Genomic DNA, 12,462 nt, shown 5'->3' with positions numbered 1-12,462 from the left:
AATCAGATATAGGGTCAGGTGTCTGGGGCCAGATGGAAAAACTACCACTCACCTTAGTGCCTGGTTTAGCAATGCCTCCATAGTTCTCTGGATTAATCTACATGGGCAAAACTTATTAGTCAATCAAGATATCCTGGGTGGAACTGTGTGCTGAGATGAATGTTGTAAATGTTTCAGGGGTTGTGGCTGTGACACAAACATTATTGTGAGTGGTAGTCATATTAGCTCCAAAAGGATCTGGGATGCTCAGCAGATCTAAAGGTGGGGATATGTCCATGTTTTCTCTGCTATCCAGGATGGCACACTTCTTTGAGGATGCAAGCCTGGCGAATTGGCACCAGAGGGATTAAGTTTCTTGTTCCCACTTTATCCTATTTTTCACTTTATTCATTTTAGGTTTTACTATTCTGCATATTCCGGATTTTCAGGATGCATAGAGGTTGCTTAGTGGTACTTTCAAGGGTTATACCCCGTGCACCGCACCCTGCACTTTCTTGTACTCCAGTGGAATAAATAGTTTAAAATAATGTTGGGGCAGCAAATAGGTCGAGATAAATGGATGAAATAAGGAGAGGAAACATAGCAGTGTAGTTAGTCTAAAACCTGGTGTGAGGGATTGGTGCTCATTTCAAGTGGTTCACGCAGTTTAGTAGAGAGGCCAAAACAATCTGCTCGGCTCACCATGTCATGGTCAGCAATATGGCGACTGTAGTGCCTAGAATACTGTACTGTAACTCCTAAATTGTCTGCAATCTCCAATAGCCCACTCCCACACAGAGGCAGGAGAAAACAAGTCTGAGATTGGAAAATAAGTCTTGGTCCCCAAAAATGAATTCCAATGCCCAGCACCTGCAGCCACCGGCACAAATTAAGCACTCCTTGACTGTGCCAGCCATCCCAATGCAACTCATTTTTCACGCATACTTCATCAAGTGACCTGCTGAGAAGTGTACTCTCACCCTCGGGTTTCCTGGTTTATGGATAAAATCCTGTTTCCCGTTACTGACTGTTCTGTTGTTGGAAGCAAACTTTTGGCAAGGAAAACACAACATCTCAACACAATTGATCCTTCCTCAACATATTCAACAGTTTATTTGCCTCTACGTGTGCGCCGGGATTGTTTACTAAGCAAAGTGGGTTGTTGCGTGTTATCTTCAAATCCTGTCACTGTCGGGGTGGAGAGGGTGCCTTCGGATAAGCAGCGGCTAATGCACCATTGTTACCCTGTCGTACTAAATCAGAGACCTGGCTGTGGATCAGTAAAATATGTAGACCCCAACAAAGGGAGACGGGACATCAGACAAGAAGGAGCCAAGCTGGGCCCCACGTCGATGTTTGCACCTGCAATTCTGAGATAAGTGCAGGTGAAAGTGCTCGTGCAACATATGCTGAAAACTACAGTACAGAAAAACAAAGAAAGAACATTAGCGCCTGTTTTTAGTGATCTAATATATGTTTACTATTGCCTAATGGATTGGAAATATTCTGACCAAATCACAGAAAATAGTATGCGTCATCGATTTTCGTAGATTTACTCATTTTCAGAAACGCACATTGCCTCAATGAGCATGCTTTCTAAATTAATCGAATTGCAGATTTTTAACATCTAATATCAGCACTGTCATCGTCATGGCGAACAAGGTGCTGCAATATCCCAGAAAGGAACATGCAAAAGTGCATTTTTTAAAAACTTTTTTTCCTGAGGAATTAATTTGTTCCCATTAAAAGAAAAACATTTCCCCACAAGCCTCTTTTTTTTTAGATCAGTGTGCCCATTGTTTTTAAGTGTGTGAGTGTTTACTAACGACTTGCTGACCAATTAAATTTAATACATTTACTCTAATGGGCAGCACAAAAAACTGGCAGAATGTCTAATGGAGAAAATCTGATCTGCAACCGGAAATAACCACTGACTCTTACTCTCTGTATCATGATTTGGACATTTCTGTAATTGTAACATTTTTATGTGCATGCAAAAATTCTTTAGTGTGCCAAAACTTTGTGAATCAGGTCATCGTAGTTTATGTTATGTAGTCGAGTGAGTTTTTGTATGTAAAATACATATAAACAACCAAAGATTTAAGACATCCTTTATGAGTTCCAGTGCAACAAAATTAAGGGTTATTACGAGTCTGGCAGTCCATGGACCGGCAGACTCGAAGGAGCACGGCAGTGGCAGTCTTCCAACTGCCCTATTACGACCAGGGCAGTCGGACGGCCTTGGGACCACCCCAACCGCCAGGGATCAGAGTGGAGCGGTGGCATTGAGGTCACAATATGCTTGACATGGCCACTGTAGCCCCACCAAGCATATTACGAGATTCCTCACCGCCACACTTTTCATGGCGGTGCAGCCGCCAAGAAAAGTGTGGCGGCGAGGAAATAAAGGGGGCCCTGCAGGGCTCCCTGGTGCCTCACACCATGTGGATGCACACAGGTTAGCACAACATGTGCCCCCCTGTGTGCATACACACCAGCACCTGCACGGCATGGACTGCAGCAGTCCATTCAGTGCAGGTACTGATTTTGACGTTCCCATTGAGGTGCCTATTTCATAGGCACCGCCGTTGGAACGCCAAAGAGCAGCCCGCCAGACAGGAGAAAACTCCTAGTCTGGCAAGCAGTTCAAACATGGGTTTGGCGGTGCGGGAGCGGGGCGGTCCCGCTCCCACAACGTCAAGCTAATAATAAGGCCCTAAGACACTACTTTTGATCTAAATATCAGCAAAAAATGCAAATGAATCATAGTAAGCAGTATACATTGAAAGCTATTATGAATGCAACAATAACTGCTAGCACTGACCATAGTTCTCGAAAGGTAGACCACTTCAGTTTTGTTGAATTTGACCAATTTAAAAACATAAAGTTACTTACAATAAATCATTAAAAACACATGCTGAGCTTATTAAGTTCTTCCCGCATTCATTTGCTGTGGGACTGACTACAGCCAAATACACCTGACCAAAAGTATTTGCAAACTCCCTAAGAAAAAATACTGATATGTATTGGCCTATACAATCAAAGGAAAGTCAATTAAATGACAATTACCTAACCCTCTTATGAGAGGCTGCATATCATAGGTTGCATCAGTGCAATTTTGCACCATTTCAATATTGCATATTTTTCTCTGCAGATGATGCAGGTTTGTACCAACATTGGTGCAAGCTGGCGAGAGCTGAAGCGACATTTAACCAACTGGCGATTGCAAAAACAACATTTTGCAGCTATTGGTTGGGACTAATATCAGTGCATACATGGTGCAAAATTACACCTATGCAAACTGTGATCCATAAATGTCACTGAAATCTATGTAATTCTGCAAATATCAATTTTCCTGGTTATTTACAGAGTAATTTATTAATACATGCCGAATTGTATCTTTTAACGAGGTAGACTTAGGTTACTGTTCTAAAACAAAAATCTTGCTTTCCCATTATATTACATCCCTATAAATAGGGACACAGGAATTATGCGATTCTGCTTCCGCTGCTTTTTTCGCATACTATGGTTTTGCCACACTTACCCCATAATCCCTCATCTGCTGCATAATCTGTAGATTTTTACAAAAAAAATGTTTCTAGCTCAAACAGAGCAAAAGTTACTAAAAACGTGGTGGTGTCTGTTTGTGCGTTGTGGAAGGCCCTTCACAATGGTTGACTGGGCATCCCTCAGTTGCTTGTTTCCACTCTTGGTTGCTAAACTGGTACTAATGAGGTGAAATCCCTGCTCAGACAGTATGACCGTGTGTAAACATAACAGAATAATGAAGTAATACTATTAAAAAAAAAGTGCCACATTATGCCGCATAATGTGCCTGTTTTTGCTGCGTAATTTCAGGAATCCTTCCGCATAATTTGGTGCTCCCCTGCCACATAATTCCAGTGGGCTTGCCAATAAAGAGTTTTCTGTTGTCACATTTACCCTGTGACACAAACCTGCAGCACCAAGAAATAATAGGCTAGATACCCTAGCCTATTAATTCTTGACAGGAAACAGGAAATGAATACACATGCTACAGCGCAGCCCGTGGCTTTTCTGGGGGACTAGCTTTGAAATTTTGAATCACTCCACCAAGTTAACCTCTTGTTTTAATCTCTGAAAGCAGGGTCAGGAGATCTGAGGAACGTGACTCCCATAATCAAACACATCTAGGCTGGTGTTTGCTTAAAGAATTGAAATTTGAATTTGAAAAGGCAGCTTACTGTCCTTATCAAGAGGCCTGCTTGAGCCAAAAGCGCACATAAATTGGAAAAAGAGGTACCAGGAAGCATTGGCAGCCAATCAAGATGGCGGTTGTCTGGTTTGGCGTATGGTTCTCTCATATGTCATATTACATGAATGCATGCATTTCCTATTCTCTGACTTAGCAGGTCAGCTCATTTCTAGTTCATTAGAATATGACCAAAAGGCAATGAATTTTAGAACATCTACTGCTTTTTATGGTACAGCTGGACACTATGTTGCATTCAGGGGGGTTACTTTTACAATAGAGCAATAGTCGGAGTGGTACCGGGGCCAATGAGTGTTAGGGGCCCACCGTTCTAAAGCTACGCCTGTTCTTTACTACCCAACAGGAGAGCATGAACGCCCATTTCCGTAACTGGCAAGGGTCCACAGAACATTTCTAACGTCACTGATTACATACATTATACGGTTACAGCTAGTCATTCATTTCGACACCATCGTTAAACAATTGGAACATTATTATGCTTTAGAACGCACTAGAAACATAATTGCAATGAAAAATAATACAACTATGTGACATTTTTGTGCTCAGCCATTTAAAATGTGCATTATTCATTTGTTTTAGATTCGTTTTAAAAGGAGCATGTCGTCATTTGCGTGAAAATCTTTAAGAATTGCATTTCATGTTAAAATGTATAGTTGCATTTTCTCAGTCACTTATGTTTCTACACTCATCCAAAGGGCCACATGGATGACATTGTTATCATTCTGGTTATCTCCTTCTAATATGACAATCCGTGCATGTTTTTAATGTGATACTTCCAATTATTAATATTTGAAACAATAAACCAACAGTCCTTCAATACATCGGTAGAATCAAACGTGAGGGACAGAGACTTCTATATTTCTTCTGCATTTCAAATTAAAAACAAGCATTGGTAAAGCCAATCATTCTTGCCCTTGTAACTAGGGGTGGGTGGAATTTGCGAAATTAACTTTCGCAAATTATCGGGAAAATGTTTAAAATTATTGCAAACAAGCGGAAATATCGCGAAGATGCGGAAGTTTTTTTCCGGCATGTTCGCGAGATTTTCTGCATGGTTGCGGGTCGCCAACTTACCCATGTGGTTGCTTGCGGGTGCGGCCATCTTGTTTTAAGTTGTCTCGCGGTGCATGATTGCGAGAAGAAAGACGTGATCGCGCGGCGCATGACGTCACTACGGGCGCGAACTGTCGCGAGACAGCACAAATGGCTAAAAACAATACATCTCATGGAGAACGCGACCGGATCAAGAAAACTTGTCGGCGAACGCAGGGATTCAGGTAAGGCGATCGCGCGCGAGAATGTATTATTTTACAGCGCGAGCAAGAAACAAATTATCGCCAAGCTGCGGAAACCGGAATTTTTGACATTTTCGCGCTCTCCGCGGAACGCGAAAATGTCAAATTATCGCAATTTCCGCAAACGGAACGAAATTTTCGCCCAGGCCTACTTGTAACGTCTTAGACGACATTTTGGCATTGCCATTCCTTGCCTGTTTCCGATGCTGAACAGCATCAGCAACAAGAAACAATGGAATTGGGCTCATGAGTAACCATAAATGTGTGCATATGTGTCATGGTGCTGCAGAAGGCACTTTAAAAAACCTTTATAGCCTGCTCAAACGTGATGGCCTATACATGTGGAAGCACCAATACACATATGCATGTATGCATCCTAGCACTGCAGCTGCTATTTTTTCACTTTAAATTTACTGTTCCAAGACGGTGGATGCCGAATGTGAAGTGGTAAATTAAAAACCTATAAAAAATGCATGAAATTACTTTTTAGAGAAATGAGCTGCCCAGTAATAAATTGAACCTGCCAGGACCCCGCCCCCACACACATTTTAAAATCTAAAAAAACAGGTAGAGTTGGGAGAGCGACAAGGGAGCAGAGACATGGAAGCGCAAGTCAACTCTGCAAGACTGCTGAAGCGACAGGTGAGCTGGAAGGGGTTTACAAAACAGAAAGAAAAGCTGAGCATGAGGGGGACAAAGTGGGGAAGCAACAAACAAGATGGGGCCTGTGAGAGCAACACTTTGAGTGGTGGGTGAGAGAGAGAGCAAGAAAACAAATGCACCCCATGCAGTGACCTAAGAAAAGTAGTTGCCTGTATGTAAGCAATGGAATTATACAACTCATCTAAACAGAAGGAGGGTAACGATGCAATGGAGAGGAGGAACAAACAGAGCAGGACATCCGTTTTATAAACAGGCAAGCAAACTAGATTTACAAGAATGCCAACTAAGGATAAGCAATGTGCTAACCCAAAACTCACCCTTACTATTAGATATTGTACACAATATGTCTTCAATACGCGTTTACAATTTAGCAATCGCGTACCTGGCAACAGCGGCCCGTACAGATAAGAGCAGTGAGACCGGGTTGGAGGGTTGACAGACGACCATGAGGGAAAATGGAATAAGTAATTTATTTACCCTTGCCGTCGTCTGTCAAAATCCCCCCCAAACCCCCCCCCCCCCCCCGCTCGGCCCCAACGCTCTTACCTGCACGGGCTGCTGGTGGTACCTGGGGTACAGGTAGATGAAGTAGTTTCCACAAAATCAAAAAACTTGGTTACGTGGGACATTTTCTGCATTTGTGAGCAAATATTTAACCATTAGGACACATTTCCACCTTAGCTCATAGTCGATACCGTACATATGCTGATATAATCACATACAAGTTCAAAAATGATATAAGTGATTACAGGGCGCATTTCACCGATGCACTTGAGGAAAATATCTTATTATGGTGGGCTATCACCTATAGACACCTTTTCCATGAATTGAGCCTCCTTTCTGAAGTGATTGAGTTTAAAGGTTTTTTTTCCAAAATCTGCGAACATTCATGAGAGCTTCGATCCTGATTCACAGAGTAATGTGGAAAAAACATATAATCTTTGCTTAATAGAATTTAAAGTATTATTGGTGTAGATTTCTGAATTCTAAGCCATATGTTAAATTCACATTAATGCCTTTGGGAATCTACACGATTCATAGGCTTCCATGAGTTCTGTTGCATGCCTACAGTAGTCCTGCAGATAGGACAGAGATCTGACATGCCCCATTTGCATGTTCACGCCAGCCTTCTTTGACATTAAATGCAGGTGTGCAAATTGGAAATCTATTTGAAAGGTTTGTGAATTCCCACAACGGTATAGCGTTGTGATGGTTCACTACATTCACAATACCACAGCTCTTCCTCCCTGCCTCAGGTAACACCCATCTTCCAATGCCACCTCCTAAACGTATGAAAATCTAACATAGTTGCATTTTTTTCGAATGTTGTAAGTTCCATATGAGGGTTCCATATGAGTTCCATATGAGTTCCATATGTTTATGTCTAAAGCATACACTCTTTGAACACCTATTTGAATTTAGACTCACCATAAGTAGTGGTCTTGAAACTTCTTAATGCTGCGCCTCCCTGTAAAAACATAAATAAATCCTCGTCCCCCCCTTCAAATTTTTCACAGTTATTCTGCTAATTTGGCAATGTTTAAAAAAGTCTAAACATACTTAAACATTGCAGTTAAGCTCTATTACCCTATTTTACACATACTCCCAGTCAGGCTATAAATGACAAAAGTTGTAAGTGATGGCCCATTACAAGGAGGCTTACTGCCGCTCGTGTTTTTAACACTTAAAACAAAGCATGATGCTTCTCTTGGCAAGAGACTGCCCCCCCCCCCCACCCGAGATCACCTAAGGCCTTCCCGGGGGGCCCGCCCCCCAGTTTGAAGACCTCTGACATAAAGTGTTGCGAATGAGCCCAATAGTTGTCTTTCCTACCTAGATTCTCATTTAAAATGTGGTGGTTTTACCTTGTGGTAATTCTTTCCCAGAGAAAATCTATTGCCGCACATGGTGGCCCCGGTCACGATTTCTTGCATTGAATGAGGATTCAAGTGTGGAACCAGAGTTATTACACCAAAATTCCAACCAACCAGCTTTCCCCATGCAAACACACACAGGAAAATCACAAGCGTGGGTATTACCGCAAAACCTGGAACATAGGTATCAGGCTCTAGCACTGCACCAGATTTTGGTATTTCTGGCCCACTCATAATTAAAGCAGACACAAGGAGATGATGGACGGAGCGCTGAAAGGTTTCAGAAACTCACCCCCAGTCACAGATTTGGGTTGAATCCATTATCATTCTTTAGCTCACTTCGCCACCCCAGTTCGGACCCAGCCATATGCAAATCAGTCTGACCCTGTGCCTCATGGGAACAGTCCAGCCCGAACTGCCAAGCCAGGTCTTCCCTGGACCGAAAACAAGCATCATAGGATTATAACCATTTCTATGCTCATTATTTGGATGCCCTTTTGTGCAGCGTTAGCTCTTGAGAGCCAACTTCAGGAAATTATAATTTCCCTAAGAAGTATGAGTATAAGTGGTAGTGTATTGAAATATTTCTGCTACTTTATAATTCCTCCTGTGTCACATGCATATATTTCTATTTCTAATCAATTGCATCTATGTAACCACCTCGTGCAGAACAACAATAACAACAATAAAAACGATAAAAGTATTACTAATAACAACAATAGTAAGATGATAGTATGATGATTATTGATATTATGATTATTAACAAAATTAGTTGTAGTGGTAGTAGCAGTAGTAGCAGTAGCAGCAGCAGCAGTAGAAGGGGCAGCAGTATTATTATTAGTGGTAATGGTAGAAGTACTAGTAATAGTAGTAAAATTGATAGACTTATTTGCTTGAATTCAACCAGCCAAAATTAATAAATTCCGGAATTAATGATTCATTGGCCCATCCATAGCAGGGAACATTCTGAATTTGCAAATGTGAGTGTTTGATGTTTTATCTAGGAAGCTTCGCGAAGATTGCCGGCGTTAGAGCCTTCACTGTTGTTAACTGCTTTGCACCCGTGGGATATATATTATATATTAAATTACTACTCATCCCAACAGAAACTATGACCTACCAATAGGTTCTCTTTACTACTAGTGCTAATTACTACTGAATGATGGAACGTGAACTTGCCTGGAACATGCAGTAGTATACTACTGACACGTCTGGCCTTTGGGCCTTGTGATCTCCTAGATGGGATGTATAGATGACCATGAATCCTCAGTGTCAGCTGGTAATGAACTAGGCATGGAAGGCATATCCAAGATGACCTCCCAATTATGTGCAAAAGTTGAGGTATTCGAAGATCTTGGGAGGAATGAGTGATTTCAGATGGTATGTTCGATGGGTGTATTACATATCGAATAGGGTTGATATTCTTGGTGATATAGATTATGCCAGGTATAGGATAGATATCCTTGATGTAGGAGGTGATGAAGACTCATTACCATTACTGGCTGCCTGTGACTGGTAATGTACATACAGAAATAGGCACGTAGGTGTTAGTCTTCGGTTGCCGCCCCCTTTCAGGAATGGTTGGTTAAATATTTATATCTATATGAAAAATACATTAACATTGAATTGTTCTCTTAAAGAAAAAATGGCTTGCGAATAAATGCAAGGAGACTTTGAAACATTTTACATGTGCTTATTTATTATGACTGGATGGATGCATGAGGTTGACTTTCATTACATCACTGTATAGATAGAGGTCTATGATTAGCTTTGACCACGTCCTGTTGATTTTGGTTTTCTTTCCCCGAGGACAATTATGATTGACAGTAGATAGGTCAGAGCCTTTGCGGTCATAACCTCTAAACTATGGAATGCCCTGCCACTCTCCTTCCGCTCATCTGAGTCAGAACCTATTTTTTGACGTGCCTTGAAAATCTGGTTGTTCACCAACCTCTAGTTCTCTTCTCCACGCCTGTCATCTGTCGTCTGCCTCAGCCCCGAGACACCCCCGTTGGGGGTAGCTGTGCGCTTTATAAACTCCTAAATTAATAAAAATAAATAGGTCAAAAATGATTGCAGGAGGTGCCCAATTTTGTGCAAAGATTGGTACAGTGCACTTGGGAAATAAATAGGTGTAATGACAGGGACATTGGAACCTCTATCCCTCTTTTTGATGTATTATTCGGACTGGTAAAAAAGTTTGATGGGATTGGTAGAGGAGTGGTTATATGCGCAATGATTGGTGCAATTTTCATGGTGAATGGAGATGTGTGAGTGCTAGGATATCTATGGTCTGCCATTTCGCATTTTTGATGGTGAACACCACACCGGACCAGAGAGGCAACTTTGTCTTGATTACAAATTCCAAACGTAGTAAGTTAAGATGTGATGGATGGGAGTTTTTCCTGTGACTTACTTTTTCTCTTCCTTATTGTTAGATTAGTATCTCACCTGATGAACTAAGCAAGCGGCTTGGATCGGCCTGATTTAAAACTGGAAAAAGTATGAACGTAAGTGGTAGTGAGATATCTCCGACTATGTTTTGTATAATGATTATGATTGGTCAGTTGCCACAGCAGACCAAAGAGGTACTGTATGTACACACACACTCATAGGACAGGATGCCTTTGATTGGAGAATGGAAACTGATGGTTTCTGATTGGCTCTTGAGAAGGTTTAAAGAATGGAGGGATATTGGAGTCATTAGAATTTTGGATCCTGAAAACGGTTGTTGTTATTTGGTAGATGCTATGGAGATAATAGTTTGTACTATTGCCAGAAACTCTTGGGATGACATTATTGTTTGTATTATACTAATATAGCTAGATGGATAAGATGAGGTGGATATATTATTTTGAGTTCAGTAATCGGTGTAGATAAGTGATTGGTTGAACTGTTCCTATTGATTTTTTAAAGAAAGTTTTAGACAAAAAAATAAAAAAGGCATTACTATAAAGGTAAATTTGTATATGCTATCTATTGATGTTCCAGATCCCAGTGGGAAGATTTGATCTCTTTTCATGAATGATGACTGGAGTGATTTACTTCTGAGGAAGCTGTACACTAAGAAATAATCTATTTATCGAGATGTAAGTAAATTATCCATCATTTACATTAAAATTGCATATATATAGGCAACAGAATCTAAATCTCAGATTATATCCTATATATCTTCCAGACAAAAGATTTTGGTAACAATTTGAAATCAGTGTTGAACGAAGAGATAATACAGTGCAGGTTTTTCTACCAGAGAGGATCTACATGGAATATTTGCCAAGAATTCAAAGTGAGTTTGGGTATAGGCTAACTATAAAAAAGGGATCATAAGCAAAGAATCCCTTATGTAACTATCTTGCTCGTAACACCGTTCAGTTTATAATACAAGAATCCTGAACAATTTGGTCTTTTAGGCCACACTTTGAGATGTATATACTAATCAAATATGTATATGTGTAATTATTGTGATCACTAATGTTGGTAATGCAGGCATGTGTTTTTGCTGGAGTCATGGTCTAGGTGTTTTAGTATGCTTGTTGTGAAAATGATGCAGGTGAATCTGCATTTGGCATTTCAGCGCGCGCAGTGAAATTCGTTTTATTTATTTATTTATTTACATTACTCCGGTCAGCCATGAGCTAGAGTTTACTGCCACCCACCCTGCCCCTCCCCGCCCCACCCCACCACCCCGCAGCACTCCCTCCACGAGCCGCTACTGGGACAGTGCCATCCACGCCGAGATAAAAAGGAACAAAGTCTTTTGCCATTGCTACAAGGGCAAAATACGTTGTTGCTTTCTATCACAGTGAGGATGGCACTGTGATAATCCTAAACTTAAAGACTTTGATAGAAAAGCAGACATTTGAGGTGAGCCGATCTAGAGTGTCGCTGATGTTGAGAGTGCTCTATACATGATCTGATTTCCACCTAAACTTGAGAACTACCCAGAGTTCTCTGCTTCTTTTTTTGCATATATATATATATATATATATATGAACACGAGGCCATAAGAGTGCTACAATCACGATAAGATGCTGTTAAAGTTGGTTTTCTGGTGCCTGCACAATAACTATTTCTTATTTGGCAATGAAGTATACTTGCAAAAGAGGGGTGTGGCGATGGGAGCCTGCTTCTCCACCAGCTCTGCTTGTTTGCATGTTGGCTGGTGGGAGGAGCAGGCCCTCAAAGGCACTTACAGGACTGAATATGTTAATCATGTTGTACAGTGGGTAAGATATATTGGTGATGTTTTTTATAGTATGCAGAGGATATGAAAAAAGTGCCATCGTTTTCATTCATCAAATTAACATCAACAATGCCAACCTAAAATTCACATCACAGATTAGTAAGGAAAGCATCAAGTTTATGGATGTGAAAGTTTACATTAAAGATGGTAAAGTAG

The sequence above is a fragment of the Triturus cristatus genome, chromosome 6 (genome assembly GCF_964204655.1).
Source record: "Triturus cristatus chromosome 6, aTriCri1.1, whole genome shotgun sequence".
Classification (NCBI taxonomy): Eukaryota; Metazoa; Chordata; class Amphibia; order Caudata; family Salamandridae; genus Triturus; species Triturus cristatus.
The sequence above is the reverse complement of the archived record's forward strand: the minus strand, read 5'-3'. Positions refer to the sequence as shown.